Source organism: Chlorocebus sabaeus, chromosome 3, assembly GCF_047675955.1.
Source record: "Chlorocebus sabaeus isolate Y175 chromosome 3, mChlSab1.0.hap1, whole genome shotgun sequence".
Classification (NCBI taxonomy): domain Eukaryota; kingdom Metazoa; phylum Chordata; class Mammalia; order Primates; family Cercopithecidae; genus Chlorocebus; species Chlorocebus sabaeus.
In genome coordinates this window covers 22,127,900-22,149,427 of record NC_132906.1, presented here as the reverse complement: position 1 = coordinate 22,149,427, position 21,528 = coordinate 22,127,900, and the positions used below count along the sequence as shown (strand labels likewise).

General features: G+C 42.8%; 1 protein-coding gene across 5 annotated transcripts in view; it reads left to right on the top strand.

The window, feature by feature from the left end:
- The first annotated feature begins 7,344 nt into the window (after positions 1 to 7,344).
- Positions 7,345 to 21,528, top strand: part of ENOX1 (ecto-NOX disulfide-thiol exchanger 1) — a 582,538-nt gene continuing 568,354 nt past the window's right edge. For all 5 annotated transcript variants that reach the window (XM_037986753.2, XM_037986751.2, XM_073013850.1 and 2 more), the window contains exon 1: positions 7,345 to 7,450. The gene's annotated coding sequence lies outside the window, so the exon portion shown is untranslated. The remainder of the gene's footprint in view (positions 7,451 to 21,528) is intronic.

The window sequence follows — 21,528 nt, the reverse complement described above, 5'->3', positions numbered from 1 at the left end:
CAGGGCTTGTGACTCCAGAACACCTCAGCATCAGCAAAAGGTGAGATTAAGTTTTTAAAGGGCCATTAAAAGTATTAATTATTAAAAGTGGTAAAAGTGGGGAAATATAAAGAGAAGTTTCAAGGATGACTAGTGAAAATCCTGTTTTAAAGGACTTGCTGAGCAAACAGCCTATCTTGGAAAGAAGGTGTAGGAAAAGTCAAAAGAAACACATTTGAGACTTTTAGTGAAAGTGTTTAACTGTTTGTTTCTAAAATGGTAACATTAAAAATGGCTGAATCTTTACTTGAATGACTTTTTTTTATTTTTATTTTTTGAGATGGAGTCTTGCTGTCCCCCAGGCTGGAGTGCAATGGCGTGATCTTGGCTCACTGCAACCTTTGCCTCCCGGGTTCAAGCGATTCTCCTGCCTCAGCCTCCCCAGTGGCTGGGATTACAGGCACACGCCACCATATCCAGCTAATTTTTTGTATTTTTCTTAGAGACAGGGTTTCACCATGTTGGCCAGGCTGTTCTTGAACTCCTGACCTCAAGTGATCCACCTGCCTCAGCCTCCCAAAGTGCTGGGAATATAGGCGTGAGCTACCGTGCCTGGCCAACCTGAATGACTTTTAACAAGAAGAATAAACATATGCAAAGAAAATGTCTGGAAGGGCATATACCAAAATAGTAATTGTAGTTGGTCCCTGAGAGGTAATACTATTGCATTTTTTAATTTTTTTTTTTGGAAACAGAGTTTCGCTGTGTTGCTTAGGCTGGAGTACAGCAGCATGATCTCAGCTCACTGCAACCTCCGCCTTCCAGGTTCAAGCGATTCTTCTGCCTCAGCCTCCCAAGTAGCTGAGATTTCAGGCACCCACCATCACACCCAGCTAATTTTTTATGTTTTTAGTAGAGACAGGGTTTTGCCATATTGCCCACGCTGGTCTTGAACTCCCGAGCTCAGGCAATCCACCCTCCTTGGCCTCCCAAAGTGTTAGGATTACAGGCGTGAGCCACCGTGCCTGGCCAATCTTTTTCTTTATACATTTTTGTATTGCCTATTTTTTCTCCATAAGCACACACACTACTTTTACAATTGGGAAGTGGCGGGGAGGAGAGGACAGTGAACTATTTTTGTTTAAAAGAAAGACATTTTCACAGTTGGTATTAATCTGTAAAATGAATGTTTGCATAGTTAAATTAGCAGGGCAAAGCACCATTGGGGAGGCAGAATCTGTGTGACAGAAACAAAACAGAGACTAATTGAAAACAAATGAACACAAAGCTTGGGTTTGGTAACAGCAGCAGAATTTATAGAACTACAGCACCTCTAGAATTATGGACTCCACAATTTCCTGCATGTGTCAGTTTCTGCCAACTTTTGGTTGTCTGTGGTTTTCTTAAAATATCCTTGGAAGGGACTCCCAGGAAATCAGCTCAGTTCAACATTATAATAAAGATTTAAATAATTTCTACAGGAGCTTCCTATTCATGACTGTGTTCCAATTTTCTGCCACACACTTTTGATTTAGATCCAAGGTTTACAAAGATTTACTGAAGTCCTATAACACAACAAAGGGACTCTTTCTCATGTTACTTAATGTAAGCTTCTTAAGAAACTGATGAGGTAGGTGTTATTATCCACATTTCCCAGACGGGGACAAGTGAAGCTTAGAAAGTTTAGTGCCCAATCTCACACAGCAAGGCTGGGATTTGAACTCAGATCTTATGATTCAGTATCCTGTGTTATTTTAATGTTGTGCTAAGACCACCTCTGGAAAAGTCAAAAGATAGCACTAATAGTCCTAGCTTCCCCATATGAAGCCTCTGGGGCCCATCGGGAGGCAGGTTATATAAGGCATTCAATACATGGATGGTTGGGCTTCAAACAGCTCTAATTAAGTAAATGGCTTTATGTCAATTCACTCTATAAGTGCTTTTTGACTCTTCATAATTTTGTCAGAAATTGAGTGAAGAAATTGTGTTTTTAAAAATTACATTAATTAAAAAGAATTCTGTGTTAATAAGTGGAAAGAAATTGAGAAAGTGAAAATTAAAAAAATTGTAAGGAGAGTAATAATAAAATGTTAAAATTATGCAAGAAGAGACTTCTGGGTTTTTGTAGACATACAAATTTCAAAACACTGTTCATGGGTTGACCTATAAATTCTTGGATGGGTTAAATACAAGCTCTAGCATATTCCAGCTTATTCCAGTCTGCCCAGGGATCCCAGCGAAAGGTAATCCACAGCTGCCATTGCCCACATGGTCTATCTCTCCTTGTCAACTTCTTCATATCCTCAATCTAAAATTCACGCCACAGCAATAGACTAGCTTTTTACATTATGTATGGTGTGATCATCTAAATGATTGATACTAGGGAATATGAATATGAAAATATGCATACATACATTGGCCACTGATAATCAATTATTAACTAACTGGTTTATTTAACAAATAGCTTTATTAAGTTCTACTGGTAATTCAAATTGAAGTTTGTTGCACCTGGTCAAGTGATAAATTATACCTATGTTCACTTTTTTTGTCCTCAAGAATAATGATTACTAGACTGTAGGCTCCTTAAAGAAATAGATAGATCGTATTTTATACTTTATTGGTAACAAACACAGCTTGAAGAACAGAACTGATTATGAAGTAGGTACTCAAGAAATACTTGTTCGGTTTACTGAGTTGCTTATGCCTCTTCTTGGTGTTGACAATCAAATAAATTATTAGATTAAAAATAGAAGTGAGATTAGTAAATCTACCAATTCTTCCATTTAGCTATAAAATGTCATGGTGCAATGAATCTGTATTAGGCAGTAGCTCTTAACGTGAGCTTCAGAGGAAATTCCCTTAACTCCCTGAAATTTTATTTAAACATTTTTTTATACATTAATATGTTCATTTTCCTGAAGAAAGGATCCATAGCTTTCTTCAGTTTCTTGGAAATATATAGCTCTATAAACTGTTAGAACCACTGATACCAGACATATCTACCTGCACCCCAAATGTCAGCAATGATGATTAAGAAAGAAAACCAGTCTTCTTTTGCTTAGTAAACTATAACAACATTTTTTTCTCTGATTTTTTAACCTTCCTAAAGATGTCTGATCTCCAGTCAGAATTGTTTTCCTAAGTAGTATGTGGAATAAGGCAATGTTTAAAGACATAGATACAAATAGGATGACTTGAGGCCGCTTCTTGTTCCCGTACTATACTCTGGACTGAGTTGGTACTTTCTTTCCAGGTGCAGGTCAAGGTGCTTTTTATCATTTAAAACTGTAATGGACTAAGTGATCTGGGACCTCATTATGAGGGAAATTACCTATATCCTTATGCGTGCCCACAGCCACTAAAATCAACAGCATTTCAGCTAACGGTCCCTGCCTTCTCACTTCAGAAGATTTGGGGCAATGGGCTGCTAGCATGAGGAGTTGACTTTGGAATCCATGGTACATCTCACAGTCTAAATGTTATCAGTCTTTAAAAGTGGAAAGTTTTTGTTTTTTTTATTTAGACTGACAAAACAGTTGTGATCAAATAAGTTTAGAGTGTTTCTCCACAGGCCCCACACCTTCACCATCCTGTGTTTCTAAGTTAATGATTGACTAGTTTGCTGCACTGCTGCAAACTGAAAAAAACAGTTATGTTAAGGAACATTCCCTTTAGGAAGAAAAATAGAACTTTTACAAATATGCTACTGATTTTAAATCTGACTGATAATAACATATAAAAATGAACCTCTCAGCTGTACATTTTATTATTACCTAGTACTTAAGTAGCAGAAGGAACTATGGAGTCGATAGCGTATAATCCTAGTTGCTCCTCCAAACTTTTATGTTTAAGTTGGTCAGAAATACTATATATCTATGTTGTTATTCTTTCTTTCTATTGTTTACCTTTTGAGTTAACATACATTAACTAATTTATTTTTAAGTTAACATACATTAAGATTGCTATATGTTTACATTCTTATTTTTAAATATTGGCTTCTTATATTTATTATTACAAAGACAAGACTGTCCCCTTTGGTGGTCATCAGAGAAGTTACAGCTTTATTAAGGTCCTTCTACCCACCAAGTAAGATGAGCACTTGGGAAGCTGTTGAAACTGTAGGGATTTCAACCTTCTGAAGGTTCACTGAAAATCACCTTGCAAAAAGCAGATGATTTTTCTCCTATTAATAGGAGAAAAGACATACAAAACTTATTTTCATGTGCGTAACCCAAGGGAATTGCAAGAGAATGACTGCTCAATAACCTAATGGGTTACATAGATACTCATATACCCTTCTTCATAGGGGAAGAATAGAAAGGGAAATGTGGATGATTTTAAGGGGGAGAGTAAAGAATTTTTAGTGGAATTCAATGAGCTTGGTGAACATACAATGGCCTGGAATAAAGTCTGTTGGGCCCCAGAGCAGTGTGACAAAAGTATGTCCAGTTGTGTTGACAGTCTTCAATCTTTCTTCCTGTGATGTGAGTTAGATTAATAAAAACTCAGAGAAGGCAAGTGTGTTCTTCTTTGGCAGGTCTGGTTTCTAGGTAGATGAAGGACCTTCAGAGAACAATTTCATCTTGTGCTTTGGGTGAGACAGAAGACTGACAGACAGGAGGCAGAGAGACCTTGAGGCTGCTTCTTCAGTCCAGCGTGTCAAAGTGCCATATTTTCTGGTATCAGTTTCTGAGCCCAACAAAACTCTAAAAGCAACTTTCCAAGGAAAATGAAGCTTTAAAATTGTTCTGGAAAATTCTGACTCATACCCATTCTATAGGTTGGCTGTCAAGGGTCCATTTTCAGTATCAGAATTTTTCTGCTGCTTCTGCAAGTTTTAGAGCTTCCTTTCAAGTGAAAAATTTAAATGTCTAAGCTTTCAACCTAAAAAAAAGCTCCAATATCACAACAAATGTCTTCTAAGAAGACTGTCAATTGAGTGAAGGTAGATAAATCAGGTAAAGGGACCCCCACTAGAGAACACACGACACCCAAATAAATCCATTTTAATTTCACTTTATTTCAGTTATACTTCACAGCTGTGGTATCATGAGTGGAGAGAGAAGCAGCTCATAGGCGAGCCTGAGTTCAAAGGAATTGAAATTTAGCATGGAATGCAAAATTGAAGACTTCTGCTTCTAAGACGACGATTGTAGAAATACCAAGGGTGAAGGATGTAGACTTGGTGCTACACCAGACAGCAGAATTAGCAGTCTGGGGTGACCCTGCACGTATTGGTCAGTGTCCACGAACACTACTCTTTACAGGAGAAAAATGCATACCTGATAAGCTATTAGAAATGTGTATTTCTAGCCTGGTGCGGTGGCTCATATCTGTAATCCCAGCACTCTGGGAGGCCGAGGCAGGTGGATCATTTGAGGTCAGGAGTTGGAGACCAGTCTGGAAAACACAGTGAAACTCTGTCTCTACTAAAAACTTAAAAAAAAAAAAAAAAAAAAAAAAATTAGCCGGGTGTGATGGCCAGTGCCTGTAATCCCAGCTACTAAGAGGCGGAGGCAGGATAATTCGCTTGAACCCGGGAGGCATAGGTTGCAGTGAGCCGAGATCGCGCCACTGCACTCCAGCCTGGGTGACAGAGCGAAGTTCCGTCTCAAAAAACAAAAAACAAAACAAAACAAAACAAAAGTGTACTTCTCTTAAAACTCTTTTCCCCATCCTTCTGCTCTAGAAGGGACAGTGTAAACTGCTCAGGAACAGTGACTTTCACATTTTGAGAGGTTAGATTCTGAGCTTTGGACCCCTCACACCCAGGGGATCCCACTGGGGTCTCTGCAGAGTGCTTCTGCATGCACCCTTTCTTAAGGGTGCACAGTGGATAAGTATTATTTTCTCTCTTTGCACTGGGGTTCTGACCGCCAGGGGGGAAAATAGCCACACACAGGGAAATGGCATAAGTTAAAATCAAGCAAGCCTAGTGGGGTGGTAATGACTTTCCCAGCATCCAAGTCTTTGCCTTCAGGTTATGTGAAGCTAGAAAACAATGTCATTCATTCAACATTTACAGGGAACTCACAAAGTACAGAGTACTATGCTAAGCACCAGAGGCATGCACAAGTGTGCAAAACACAATCCCTGCCCGAAGGATTCCTGCCAGGAAGGATATTTCGCGTATTACCCAGACCTTACAACCCTTGAAGAAATGTTTGTGTGAATGAAATCCCACTCAGAATTTAAAATAAGCAAGGAAAAGTATACTACTAGGACAATATATCTTTTAAGAGGCAGAAAATGTAAATGTGCTTTAAACATTTATTTCTAAAGTATTACAATGTAGTTGGGATGAAGGAGGAGCGGGGTATGTGGATGTATGGGGGGGGTGGGGGGGGGTGGGAGCGGTTCTTGGAAAAGCCTGACTTGAAGGAGGCACTGCCTGGTTGCCTGCACAGCCAAGTTGAATCCTAACAAAGAGGAGGCCGGCACTCTTATCTGGGAAGTGAATAACTTTGAGAAAAAGTAGCCTCCAAGGAGGAAAAAAATGCAACATGTCACCTGGGGTTAGGATCCCCTCACCCTTACCAACCTGCATGCAGACCGCACCCCAGCAGAGCCACCCTGGGCCGCACACCCCGCATCCTCTGCCCAGGCCGCGCGGCCCAATTCCACCTTCTACCCCAAGCCCACAACCCTGGCACACACCCGCTCCAGCCTGGAGTCGGCCACGTGCGCCCAGGTTCTCCTCTGGGCCCTTCAGCGGGCCCGGCGCCTCCAAGGTCGCCGTAGCAACCGTGCGGTCCTTCTCTCGGTTCCCCCGATCCTAGTAGAGCAGTCCGGACCGCGGCGGTGGCGGCGGGAGCGAGCGGCCTCGGCCCCTCCCTAGAGGGGGCAGCGCGACCGTGGGCTGCGGGCGCCGCCTCTGCTGCATCGGTGGCTGCGCGCTCCGCTCGGCTCTGCCGGGCTGGGATCCGGAGCCCTAGCGCGCCTCGCTGACTTCCCCTCCTCCTCTGCTGCCGCCCGGTGGGCAGCTTCTCCAAGCGAGACGCGCGTTCGATCCTCCTTCCCAGCGTTTACGGATTTCCAGGGGCGCAGAATTTTGCCTCGGTCCCTACGAGCATCTCTCGGCCTCTCTCCCCCTCCCCTCGCGACTCCCCCACCCCGTGGGCGCGCGCGCACCCATACACTCACACTCGCTGGCGCGCGTGCGCACGCCCGCGCGCCTCCAGCCGCGGAGTCTCCAGCGCCTCTCAGCAGATCCCTGCTCTCCCGGGCGCCGCTACTCACACAGGCTTCCAGCCGCCACGGGGCGTCCTCTGTCTGCTGCAGCGGCGTCGGCGGCGACGGCGGCGGAGGGAAAGGCGACTGCAGCCCAGCCGCGTCTCCCAGCTCCGTGCCCGGGACAGAGTCCGGGAGAAGCAAAGGAGGAGGAGGACGCCGAGGCTAGGAGGAGCCGCGCCGCGCCCGGCGCCCCACTCCGCGCGGCGGGTTGCCTCTGCTCCCCATACGGCGGCCCCAGGTAAGCAGCTCCGGGGCCCGCAACATCCCTGGGGCGTCCCGGCTCCGAGCCTGGGTCCTCTGGTCTCGCCCCCGCCTCGGCACCTGGATCTAGACTGGGAGGGGAGTGGGCGAGGGGGGAGGGGAGTGGAGCTAGAGGTGAGGCTGGTAAGGAGGAGTGCGTGGACGCGTGGGGGCTTCGGTGCAGCCCTCACGCTCTTCCCTGCCGTGCCCCGGGTCAAGCTCCGTCACTTTTACGAGCTCGGGGGTGCCCAGCGCCCCAGACAGCTGTTCCCCGATCTCCCCGCCGCCCGCCAGCCAGTGTCGGCTCCGGGCTCCGTGCCCGCCGTGCGCCAGTCACCTCCCCTGCACCTTGGACAGCGCACCCCGCACCCGTCTCCCTCGGCGGGCGTAGCCCCCGGGACCCGGTCCTGCCCGCACAGTGCTCCCGCTGCCCTCTTCTTTCAGGTTGTCACCCTCCCGCTCCGCATCCCTTCTCCTCCAGCCTTGGCGGATTCTGCTCTGCTGCGGGCCGGAAACTTTCCTCCCCGCCTTGTCTGCGCTGGGTACTATTGTTGTTATGTGTGACTGTCCCCTCTCGTGGGGAACTCGGACACCTTGGACAGGTCTTCCTCGGCGGGAGCGCGCCCTGCCTGGCCCAGCGCGAGGTAAAGGAGGCACTGGGGTAGCTGGACTTGGTAGCTGCCAGGGTTCAGAGCCCGCGCCTCGGCCTCTGGACGCCGGCCGCCTCCCCGCCTCTCCGGACCCGACACGTGCGAGCCTCCCACGGACGCGGCCCCTCCCAGACCACCCCACGTCCTCCCCCTGCACGGCCACAGCCACCCCATAGGTTGGACACCCGGGGCTCGCGGGTCCTGATTGGTTGAAGGCGTAACCCCGCCCCCTTTCGGAGGGGGGTGGTTCTGGAGTGTTGTGGTTGTCATCCCGCGGCGAGCACATGGGGAAAGTGGGGTCGACAGGTGGGCAAGCCCAGCTCTGTGGAATCACTGCGTCTCACTGTATAGCCACTGAGCCACGCTCCTTCACCCAGATACACTCCTGCTTCTCTCCTTTTCTCTCCCTCAATCTTTCACTGCTGTTAACATGACGTGAAAAAAGACACTGGCAGTGTAATCCTAATTTTGTTAAGATTGCATTTGTTTGGTGGTAGCAATTTTTAAAAGCAGACCCAGGAGAATGCAGGAAATACGTGCGTATGGAGAGGTTCCTGGCCAACTGGGCTGCAGATTTGAGTCTGGTAGTTTGGAGAAAAGAATGAAGGGTGATTAAGGGATCTGAAGAGGGTGGAGAAAGTGGGAAGGAAATTGATTCCTGGAGGAGAGACACAGGTGAGCGAGCTTGGAAAGCTGAGAGAGGAAGAAGCGGGTCATTTGTGGGGTGAGATGTGAGGGAGAAACCTGGTGGGCCCTCTCGAGAGGCGGGTGCGTGCTGTTGGAGACGGCTCTGTCACGCAAAGTGGTAACATTTGCTGGTACTTAGCTCATGGTTAACACACTCTGCTTTTGTTTTGCTAGCGTTGCCACTTTGATAGAGACTTTATATTAATAATGTCTATTCATGTAATGGATATTGCTTATTTCAGTTTCTTGTAATATACAGATTTGAAAGTGATAATGAGTTTGAAAAAGTGAAAGGCCTCTTGGAGGGGATGTATTAAATAGTTGAAGTGCTTTCGGAATATTGTGAGGGAAGACGGATGAGCATTGCATAAAATACAGATTGTTCTGGCATTATTTAGAGCCTTTAAAGAAATATATGTGTACGTATAAATGATACTGATTTCTCTTCATTTCAAAGTGTGATTGCCTCTAGCATTTTCCAGCTTTAATTCCTTCAGGCTGTTTTGATGTTGTGTCTGTACATCTAAGAATATTGTCATTCTTATCTTTAAGAAGCCTTGTCAATGCAAAACAAACAGCAGCTGATGCAAGTTAATGTTGACAACTTTATATTGAGTACACTGTGTGTTATTTTATTTGTAAGCTACTGAAATACGCAAGAGTAACATAGCGTGACTGTTGTTCCCCAGGGACCCATATCAAAACAAAGTGGGGAATCACATGAGGCTATTCCAGGGAGAACAATTCAATTATTTTTAAGATGAATAAAATTTAAGATTCTTGGTTGTAAACAGCAACACTCTTTGAATTATCTTTGTACACATTGGTAGCATGTGATAATAAAACAATATATTAAATGTATTACATGATTCTAAAGTAGATGGTAAAGGCTTTTCATTATTATTATTTTTTATATAAGTAGACAGAATTGCTTTTCTGACTGGAGGACCTCCTGTTCAAGAAACAGGATTTGATATATGGGACAAATTGGAAGTTATTGCTATTGTTAAGAAAATAATTCTGTGTTTTTGTTTCTCTAGTTCATACCTTGATTTCCCTAAGGGATTTAGATTCAAGTTGTGGGCCTATTAAATTTAGATGGGTTTGTATGTAGGAGAATGTATATAATCACATATGCATACATGCAAAATATTTGTATGTGTATCAGCACACAGTTGTATATTTATACACATAATTTTAGAGTACATTCAGTGTATTTATTCATATATATGTTATTGTCATCCTTAGAATTTTTTCTCACTTCTTTTTGTCCAAAAGGTGGCCCTGTTTTAAACTGTAGAAAGCATTATCACCAGTAGAATTGGCCAATAGATCATGGAAACAGACAATAGTATTTTGTTGCCTGGCAACCACCTACTGTGAATGAAAAACAAAGCAGTGACAGCTGCTTCCACATCCTGATACTCACATTGTAGCTCAGGCATTGCAACCCTCCAAATGAGACAGATCCACTAAGTTTCATTTGAGTAAGGTGAAGCTGTGTCTTTTTTTTTTGGATTTTTTAAAGGAATATTAAATGTTTTATTATAATAAGAATTATTGTGGGATGAAATGAAGCATCTAACTTCAATTGCCCTCTTAAGCCTAGTATAAACTGAAAAATGCAAGTTTGAGAGGATCGTTTAGACCCTTCTCATTCTTCCCTTTTTAGTCATTAAGCATTGTAAGTACATTTTCTGCTGCTGCCAGGTGCTCTTAGGATATTACAAAAACTTGGGTTTTCTATGATACCTAAATAGAAGGCAGGATTTTACTGCTAGGAATGAAGTAGAGACTGAGGCTCTAGCCTAACCCTTTAATATGGAGGAACACTGAGGCATAGTGAGATTATGTGACACAACCCTGGTGACAGACCCAGTCTCAGGATGTCTTCCGCTGGGTCACACTTGACCATTTCCCCCCTAATTTCTCTCCTTTATTATTCTTTCTTGGTTTTTTATTTACATAACATTTGCAACCAAGATTTTTATCTTTATAAAAATGGAATATTGTAATTTTTAATACTGTACTTAGAAAATACATTAACATTTGAGAGTAGAAATTCAACATTGACACGCTAGGCTAGATTGTGGTCCTAGATGCATTGTGTACAATATATTGTGCCTTGAATCTCTAAAAGTCCTGTGATTCCTGCCTCTTTCCGTAAACTGGGAAGCCCAGTCCCTTGCTTTGGTAGTTGTCTATGGCTTTGGGCAGTCTTTAATAATCCCTTATTCTGTGTGAATTTTCAACAGGGATGAGATTCAAGATTGTGTTGGTCAGTTTGTATACCTGTACATTATAGCTAATTAATCCATCACTCATTACAATCTCCTATCCTACAATGCAGTAGACACACTGTTGGTGTAGTGATCTGGGCTCTTTAAAGTTCGTGGGGTGCCTGTGTCCCTGCATAATATTTGTTTCAGTCTTTTATCAAAACCCTCTTGCCAAAGGTGTTACCTAATGCCTGTTAGTGGAAGATGAGTCATCCATCTCTGAGAGAGGTGATAGTGCAGATTGTTTCTTAGTGCTCAAATAATAATGGATTATTGGATGGAAAACTTGGATCATATATGCATTATTAGTCATTTCTTCTAAACTTAGGAAATGCATTGTGTGTGTAATACATTTTGAGGCTCCATGTGCTATTTTAAATAATCTGTATTCCATTGTTTATTATTTATGACAAAAGTAGGCATTTAACTTTAATACAAGTCCTTAAGTGGAAAACCTTGACGTTGACTGATTGGAGAAACAATGTAGTGACAGTATTAAGTGCCATTAGAGAGTCCTTTTCACTAGAAAAGACTTACGTTAGTAGATTTGTGGAGGGGAATAAATGGATTTACAGCATGTTAAACCTAGTTTTAGAAGCCTGCTATTAACTTGTTCTAGCTAGAAGGATTTTCCAAAAGAATAATAATTTGGCAAATTTCAAGTGAACTTCACTTTAAAAAAATATATTTTCCACTGTCTGGATATAATTTGTCTAGGAGAAAGTACCTGTTTCAGATCTACTAGGATTAATCTGAATTTCAAGGTTAGGTTTCTTAAAAAAATTTCTGAACTATTTCTGCATCCACTTGCATAGTGTGATGTTAAATATTCTTTAGTTCATACATTTAATTTAACCTACTGGAATCTTGAGATTTAAATTAGCTTCCCTCTCCTATTTTCATGTGCAAGATAATTTGTGTGTATGTGCAAACACACACAATACTTATGTTTTTTTTCTTTTTGTCACTTTTCATTCCTATGATAGAATATCAGAGGGCCTGATTTGTGTTTCTTTCATACAGTAAAGAGCTTTAAACAAGAGGTATTTATGTTTTCAATTTTGTTATGTCAGCTTCTGCTATTATAACCTGTAAACTCTTACCCACCCAAATGGGATGATTGCTAAAAATAAGCAAACAAATAAATATATAAGCAGCATTCTATTTGCTACCCTCCAGGATAGCCAGGAAGGCATATTTGCTCACTCTTAGGTACACATATACTTCCACTTACACATACAGTTTCAGGTCCTACCGACCGTTATTTAAATAGTGGACAAGGCCGGGTGCAGTGGCTCACTCCTGTAATCCCAGCACTTTGGGAGGCTGAGGCGGGCAGATCACCTGAGGTGGGGAGTTCAAGACCAGCCTGACCGACATGGAGAAATCCTGTCTCTACTAAAAATACAAAATTAGCCGGGGTAGTGGCGCATGCCTATGATCCCAGCTATTTGGGAGGCTGAGGCAGGAGTATCACTTGAACCTGGGAGGCGGAGGTTGCGGTGAGCTGAGATTGCGTCACTGGATTCCAGCCTAGGCGACAAGAGCGAAACTCTGTCTCCAAAAAAAAAAAAAAAAAAAAAAAAAAAAAAAAAAAAAAAAAGGTGGACAAAAGTAGTATTTGATTGGGAGAACTGTGTATGGTAGTTTTTCAAGTAAAAATAATGTATTCAGATTTTTAGAAATGTAGCAGCATAGGAAGAATTTATTTGAATTACTCCTTCTGGAAAATTTTCATATGTGCACTGTCAACATAACCCCCAGCAGCGAGAACAGTGCCCAGTACCTACGACATACAGCCTGGCATATGGCAGACACTAAGTATGTATTTTGTAGAATTAATGCATCATCTCTCCCTCTTTGTGTAATGCTGCAAATATCTCAGGCTTCATTTGTGTGGATAGTAAAAGTTTAGAGAATGGAGAAGAAATTATTGTAATTTCTAATTGTTTCTGGCACTGCATATTTTAAGCCAAAATAGCCAACTTAGCCAGTGATATTTGGAGTATATTTCTTATCAGTATAGAAAGTAATGCCAGGGCTATTTATTTTCCACAAATACAGCCATCCCAAGTATAGAATAGCCCTTTAATAGCCCACAGCAGCATAACAAAGGTTATGGCGGCAAGTCCAAAGGAATACTTTGTTTAGTTGGTGCTGGAGGATAAAGTTTGCTAGCCCCAATGTAATTATCCAGACTGGAATGTGACCAAGGTGCTGTGTTAACATCTTTAACAGTGGGAGAAAAGCCACAGGTGAGGTCTGTAATGACATCAGTGGCCAAAGCCTTTGTTCTGGTCTCATTTGCAAGAGAGCACCTTGAACATCTCAAAAGCTTCAGAAGCCATTGTGTAAGGGAGAGAGCCCAGAGTTACCATCTGGATCCCAAGTACCACATTTCTAGTCACTGGAAGAAGTCATAATTCCAGGTGTTTGTGCCATTGAAATACAACTTTCTTCTTTATCCTGTTGAATCTTTGTAAGGGAAGAGGTAGTGTCCCTGAAGACAACCCTGAAGAATCACAGGATAGGCAAAGTCTTTCATACCTTCAGTTCCTTTTACAGTGAAGGCCCTTTACCTTTCACCACTGCCTAGGTGTTTATCTCCTTTGTAGGGTTTTATTCACATCTGTGTATCAGCACATCTTTGTTAAAGTGTAAAAGCTGATAAAAGGTTGAAGTACTTTTATGGAGGGATTCCTGAGTGTCTTGCATATATTAGGTGCTCAATATGTATTTTCTTAGTTTTAATGGTGGAATTGTACCTACTATTTTCATACATAGGGAAGATTTTTTTTTTTTTTTTAAATCCAGGGAACCTTTCAATACCACTTAAATAATATCATACTATGTATTTCTTTGGGAATTATTTCTTTAATAAACATTTGTTGTATAAACATTCACTGTATAAATGGTACTGTATTTGGCTTTGGGGATCATACAGATCCTTGTTTTTTTGTGGGGGGGGACGGAGTCTCGCTCTTTCGCCCAGGTTGGAGTGCAGTGACGCGATCTGGACTCACTGCAAGCTCCACCTCGCGGGTTCACGCCATTCTCCTGCCTCAGCCTCCCGAGTAGCTGGGACTACAGGCGCCCGCCACCACGCCCGGCTAATTGTTTGTATTTTTAGTAGAGACGGGGTTTCACCGTGTTAGCCAGGATGGTCTTGATCTCCTGACCTTGTGATCCGCCCGCCTTGGCCTCCCAAAGTGCTGGGATTACAGGCGTGAGCCACCGCGCCCGGCCTCTTACAGATTCTTAAGGCACAGTTGCTGCTCATGGAAGAGAACATGCTGCTTGCAGGGAAGTGCACAGATTCAAGTGTGTTCTGGCAAGTGGACTGTGCATGGAGGTTGGTATGGAGAGCAAGGCAGAAGACACAGAACATGGAGGACCTGGTAGAGTCCACCAAAGATTTTGGACTTAATAATGTTGTCAGTGTTTTTCAAATCTGTCCATTCATGGGAATCCCATGATGTGTTTGTCACAATACTGATTTGCAGATCCCACCCAAGACATACTGAGTGGACATCTTCAGGGACATGGCCTGGTGTAGCAGACATAGTCAGTTTGCTACTCATATGCCCTGACACTCCGTTTTTCAGGAAGCAGTTCTGCAAGTACCTCCTATTCCCCACCTAGCGTTTCTCTCCTGTGTGTGGGGAAGCTTAGTAGTGCAGCACAGTTAATGGCCTCAGGAATAGACCTCAGCCAGTGACATAAGAGAGCTGGGTAATCTGCTAGCATCCTCTGCCAATGGGCACAATAACTGATGCATATTTCACACTGTGTCCTGTAGTTCCCATGTGAAACTGAGCCTCAGTTACCCACAGTCATGGCCAGCTAGACAATCTGTGCTTTCAAAATGGCTGTCTCCTTTCTCCATTCCTCTTCCAGTACTTCCTAGGATCCCCTCCCGAAATAAATAACTTGTACTTAGATTCTGTCATAAGGTTGGCTTCTTCAAAAGATATGGAAGAGTCTGCTTATTTATTGATTGATTTAAATAATGAGGCAAGTTTGGGAGACCTCAGGTGATAGAGACCTACTGATGAGGGCATTGCTTCTTAGATTTGCAGCTTAGAACGATGATTCTGGCAGATGTGTGGGAAATGGATTGATGGGGGAGGCGTTGGGGGACATGGAGACCACCTAGGAAGTGGCACTGCTCAGACAAACAATCATGAGTACCTAAGCTAAGGTAGTAACTGTAGGGATGGAAATACAGAAAGGATTTGAGATGGATTGTGTGAAACAGTCAGCATGACGTAGAGGCCTGCGCCATGTGGTCACTTAGCTGCCATTCCCCAGATGAATGTTCAGTCCTCCACCTCGTCCTGTTGCCCTGCCCTGCCCATTGGACTTGGTGTCCCTGGAAGGGCTGGGAATCCTCTGTCTTGCCTGTAATCTTAGGCTTTCTACAGTCAAGTAGTACGTGTCTGAGCATAAATAAAAGAAGGAAAGATAAATTGGAGAATATGAATAATTCACTTTCAGATCATTAAAGGAAGAAAGTTATATTTTACGGGAAGGATTTGTGGAGTTGTAGAGAAGGAGAGCTGAAGAGAGATCTGTGGTGCATCATTTTGTGATGAATAGTGATTTTTTCCCCCCTTGCTCTTGGCAAAGAGGTGATTTTCATCCACCATCAGTTTCTGGAAGACCTAGCATGACTCTTTGTGCATTTGTATCTGTTGTTTTCCCTGCTGCTTTGATAGCCTATATTTTAGCTAAGTGAATGAGTGGTAGCTGGGGGTGGGGTTGGTTGTTTTCCTCTTGTTCTGTCATAATGCCAAGCTTTTGACTGCAGTTTTTCCTGCCAGTTCTTAGGCCACTAGCTCCCAAAGGGGATAAAGGGGTAAAGAGAGTGAGAGAAAGAAAGCATAAATCTGTAAAGAGAGCTGTTTTGAATTAAATGCTTAATTATGAAATGAACAGGTTGAAGCTTGTTAGAAGATATGAAATAAGATAAGGCAGGCTTCTAATTATCCCGTGTATGAATACTAATATTCTGACTCTCTCTACAGTCAGAAATGCAAAGGCTGAATAATCAAACGATAGCAACCCGACATCATCCCCATATTTTTGCAAAAGTAGTATCAAGTCAATGACAAAGAAAAGACCAAATTATGAGAAGTTGTGGGGTGGGTCAGCAAAGAGCTTACTGGGCTTTGCTTAACAGCGAGAACGAAGAGTGCTGACAGTTGAAATACTGAGCGTGTGAGTGTAAGGGGACCCGGACACATAGTAGAAAAGAAGAGGCCTTGTTAATTGTGGATATTATGTACATATTTATGATATTTTTATTGAACATTTTATTTTGGGATAATTGTAGATTCACATGCAATTTTGAGAAATAATACAGACTTTGGGAGGCCGAGGTGGGTGGATCACTTGAGGTCAGGAGTTCGAGACCAACCTGACCAACATGGTAAAACCCCATCTCTACTAAAAATTCAAGGAAAAAAAAAAATAGCCAGGCATAGTCGTGGGCACTTGTAATCCCGGGTACTTGGGAGGCTGAGGCAAGAGAATTGCTTGAACCTGGGAGGCGGAGGTTGCAGTGAGCCGAGATTGTGCCATTGCGCTCCAGCCTGGGCAACAGAGTGAGACTCCATCTCAAAAAAAAAAAAGAAAGAAAGAAAGAATACAGAGAGATTGTGTGTGCCCTTTGCCCAGTTCCCACAAAGATAACATCTTATAAAACTATAGTGTACAGTTTTATTAGCAGGATATTGACATTGATATGATCCATCAATCTTATTCAGATTTCCTCAGTTTTACTTGTACATGTGTGTGCGCACATATGTATTTACTTTTATGGACTATTTATGATATTTTTCATTTTAAAAGTCAACTTTTTTTTTTTTAAGAAAAAGTGGTATATAGTTTATAGCTCTCTTCAGATACTTATTTTCAAATTAAATAAGAACTCATACTTCTTTGAGTCCAAAGGTTACAGTTTTCTCAGCATATTGTGAAGCAGAATTCCCAACAACAGTTCCATCCAACAACAGAATCGGTATCAGGATGTGGTGAGCTCCCTGTACCAGCAAGTGTACAGTCAGAGACTGGCCAGTCCTCTGTTACAAACACTGTAGAAGGATGTGACAGCAGCTGCTGTGGCCAGTAGATTGTCTACCTGTAGTTGCAGAGAAGCCCAAGAGTTTGATGATGAGGCAGCAGATTTGAAATTTTTCCATTTTTAAAACATTATTATTATTATTATTATTTTATTATACTTTAAGTTCTAGGGTATATGTGCACAACGTGCAGGTTTGTTACATATGTATACATGTGCCATGTTGGTGTGCTGCACCCATTAACTCATCATTTACATTAGGTATATCTCCTAATGTATCCTTCCCCACGCCCCACCCCACAATGGGTCCCGGTGTGTGTTGTTCCCCACCCTGTGTCCAAGTGATCTCATTGTTCAGTTCCCACCTGTGAATGAGAACATGTGGTGTTTAGTTTTCGGTTCTTGCGATAGTTTGCTGAGAATGATGGTTTCCAGCTGCATCCATGTCCCTACAAAGGACATGAACTCATCCTTTTTTATGAAAAGTTAGCCTTTTATAGTGTAGAATTTTTCTTAAGAATTTTTTTTCACTGGTTTGGACTAGTCCTGACTTAATTGTAACTGAAGAAAGTGTAACAGAGAATAAATTCCCCAACCCCCTTCCAACGTGGATTCTGCATGGCAGCATCAGGGGCCACTTGAATGTGTCAGGAATTCCTGTCAGTCAGCTATTCCAGAAGGTAGAACTTCGAGTTTATTTATTCCTTTGTGACCATTGTATGGCAATAAGCAAACCTTTTAAAAGTAGGCCTGTTGTAAAAAGAGCTTCTTATTCAAGCTCACTGGAACTCCTCTTCCTTTCACCAGCATTTCTATCCTCCTCTCTGGTGTTGGGTCCAGCATTCCTGGCTCTTCCTTCCTCCTCTCTGTAGATGAGGGGGCTCACCCCTGCAGGCTGCTTTCTCAGATTTCTGAGTCAGCTGACTTGCTGTGTTTTACCCTTGGGAGGCACTGGTGGGAGACCGCAGGGAAAAGGGTGATGCAGGATTTTTTTGTTTTTTGTTTTCCTAGCTGTGGGTAGCATCCCTGGCAATGGGAATTCACGTCTGTAGCATAGCTTGTGCTCAACAGACCTTCTCTGGTTCTAGCTGCTTACTAGTGACTTTGTCCCACAGATTCCAGCAATACTATCTCCTGCTATAGTCCAGGGGAGGTAGTGCTTCCTGTCCATGCTAATCTCTAGATTACCTCAGTATCTGGTGGTAGGCTGTCTGCAGCTCCATCACCTGAGTAATTAATTCTCTACATTTAATTTCCTCAGTGGAAAATACTTGAAGATATTTCTATTTTCCTAGTTAGACATTCCCCAGTTCCTCAGAGCATGGCAATGTTATAAATCTGGTGAGACTTTTTGTCTTCTGACATTGTAGCTTCTTCCACTGCAAAAAATCTTACTAGTTCCAGGTGGGGTAGAAGTTACCTGCATTTATAACTTCACCCCTGCCACCAGGAATCTCTGTCCCTTTGCTTATTCTTCATTCCCTCCTCGTCTGTGGTTTCCAAGCACCTCTTTTTCATACATGTTTGTCAACTTGGTAGTCCCCCTCCAGTGTCTTTGTTATTCTGTCCTTCAAACCCTCATTTGCTAACACCCCCTGTCTTATTTTCTACCAGCAGTTCTTACCTCATCTCTTATGTGTTATATCCTTAACATACTAACATATTGGTCTTATGATTCACTACTACATGTATGTTGGCTTTCTGTTCATATCTCTGCTCCATAGGGTTTGGTTTGGCTGGCACTTTACTGCAAAAAAAATACTTTTTATAGTATTATCAGGCTCCTCCACCTTATTGCCTCTGGAAGTATATGTGGTTATATCATAAAAACAATGTGAAGAACATTAATAAGAATGCTTGATTAAGAAAAAACAGCCCTCAAGTAGCATCTTCAAACATAAGGCAAATTAAGAAGGTCTGTCAATGGAGCAAAGCTGGGGGCCCACTGTAGTGGTCACATACACTGCCTTAAGGAAGGAGGCACACAAGAGCAACTTGGATTCCTTAGGGGTGGCGGTGGGGCATTGTGGTGACTCTTCAGGCTCCCTGTTTGTGTTGGAAAGAGGTTTTGTTGGTTGCAACCATGTAGTTTCCCTAGCAGCTTCATTCTTTCTCCAGGGGCCCCAAGCCAAGCAGAGAGAGCAGGGAGCTGGAGCCTCAATTAAGAACAAGCTTTAGAGCTATCTCTAACTAAGATGTTCAAAAGGGCACATCAACCACCCAATCGTGGGCAGTCCATCCTCAGATGCCAGGAGCAGTTTTAAGGATTGTAGCACACATGGGGATAGTCTTAAAATTAGTAGCCATGCAAATCACCACCAGGTCTACTGACCTGAGACCTGGGAAAACTCAAAGTTCTGGCTGAAGAAAACGTAAGTATTGAAAAATCACCTGTGGGCTAGGTGAGGTGACTCACACCTGTAATTCCAGCACTTGGTGAGACCAAGGTGGGAGGATCACCTGAGGCTGAGAGTTGGAAACCAGCCTGGGCAACAAAGTGAGACCCTGTCTCTACAAAAAATAAAAATATTAAGGATGCACACCTGTAGTCCCAAGCTACTCAGGAGGCTGGGGTGGGAGGATTGCTTGAACGCAGAGGAGTTTGAGATTATAGTGAGCTATGATCATGCCATTGTACTCCAGCCTGGGTGAAAGAGCATGGGAGACTTTGTCTCTAAAAAAAGAAAAGAGGCTGGGCACGGTCGCTCAGGCCTGTAATCCCAGCACTTTGGGAGGCCGAGGCTGGCAGATCACTTGAGGTCCGGAGTTGAAGGCCAGCCTGGCCAACATAGTGAAACCCCATCTCTACTAAAAATTCAAAAATTAGCTGGGCGTGATGGTAGGCACCTGTAGTCCCAGCTACTTTGGAGGCTGAAACAGGAGAATCGCTTGAACCTGTGGGGCAGAGGTTGCAGTGAGCTGAGATCACGCCATTGCACTCCAGCCTGAGTGACATCACACACACACACACACACAAAAAAAAAAAAAAAAAAAAGAAAGATTGCTTGTGGCTTGCGGCATGGATGGTAAATGTGTTCAGGTTTTGATGTTCTGCTGCCCTTGCAGTGAGAGCAGGGCTGGAGGATGTGTTGTGGGCTGATGCACACAGTTACGAACAGATGGATCTTTTTGGAACCTGTCTGTAAGGCCATCCCTTGCCTCTGCTCTCCATAATGATCAGAAGTGGTGAGTGCTGGGCGGGAGGATTGTGGATTAGGCGGCTCTGAGTGAACTGACAATGGAAAAGAAATAAGCTTATTTTAAATGGGCATAAGCTTTGAAGGCAAGTAATTAAGACACACTTCAGCCTCATGGACAAATTAGGGTTCTAGTTAATACAAGTGCAAGATTGGAACAAAAAATCAATCACGTGCACACCTATAATCACTGAAGAGCAGTTTGTTTAGTAACAAAACACCAATTATGCCTGCCTTTATGTGAGTTTCTCCTCCATTTTCTTTTTTCTTTATCTCTCAGAACCGACTAAGTCCAGGGCCCTTATTTTCTGATAGTACTCTATACACCCTTTTTCAAGAAAGTCATGCCTGTGTGAAAGCAGCTAACAGTTTCTCCTGACATCCTTCTGAATTCTAGTCTTTTATCCATTTCAATTGTATCTTTCTGCAGAGATGTACACTATGTTTCTTTCCTTGTTACTTAGTAATGTGCTGTGGCATGAAGAAGTGGAATTTTAAGTGGAATTTTCTTGGGCATTAGAGACTTGATTCTCTCAAGCATCACAAAGCAGGTGCTGTAGAAGTCAGAGAAGCTGTTTTCTGTGCTTGGTGGAGGCACTCTATTGAGTTGATTCTAAGAAGTTTCTGAGTTTTCTCATCTAGTTATTATGAATTTTAGAATAACTATAAAATTTTAATTTTCATATGATATTGCAATTATAGTCCTTTAATCATTTTGTTGTAGAGATTTAATGTTTTTGGAGAAAAGCATGCTAGATATTCATTGTGCGTGCCTGATGAATAGGTGTTTGTTGTGCCAAGTTCACACAAGATGCTGGGAACATAGTGGTGAACAAAATAAGCAGCATTCCTGTCTTGGGAGTCTACAGTTTACTGGAAAAGACATCAAACAGATAAACAGAACAGTAATTATGTAATTGGATCTTATGATAAGTACTTTGAAAAAACCGGGTTTCTCTGAAAGGGCATAATGAAGGGGAAGTGGTCAGAGGAGGCATATATGGGAGAGTAATTTATAAATTCCTACCAGAAGGGTGGTTGGGGTTATCCAGGTGAGAGTCCCAAGTATGAAGCCCAGATAAGCGAAAGCTTGGCTTTTAGAAACCAGGAGACCAGTGTGGCTGGGGAGTATAGAGAGAAAGGGTGAACAGTGGTGGGAACAAGGTTGCTGAGGTGGAGGT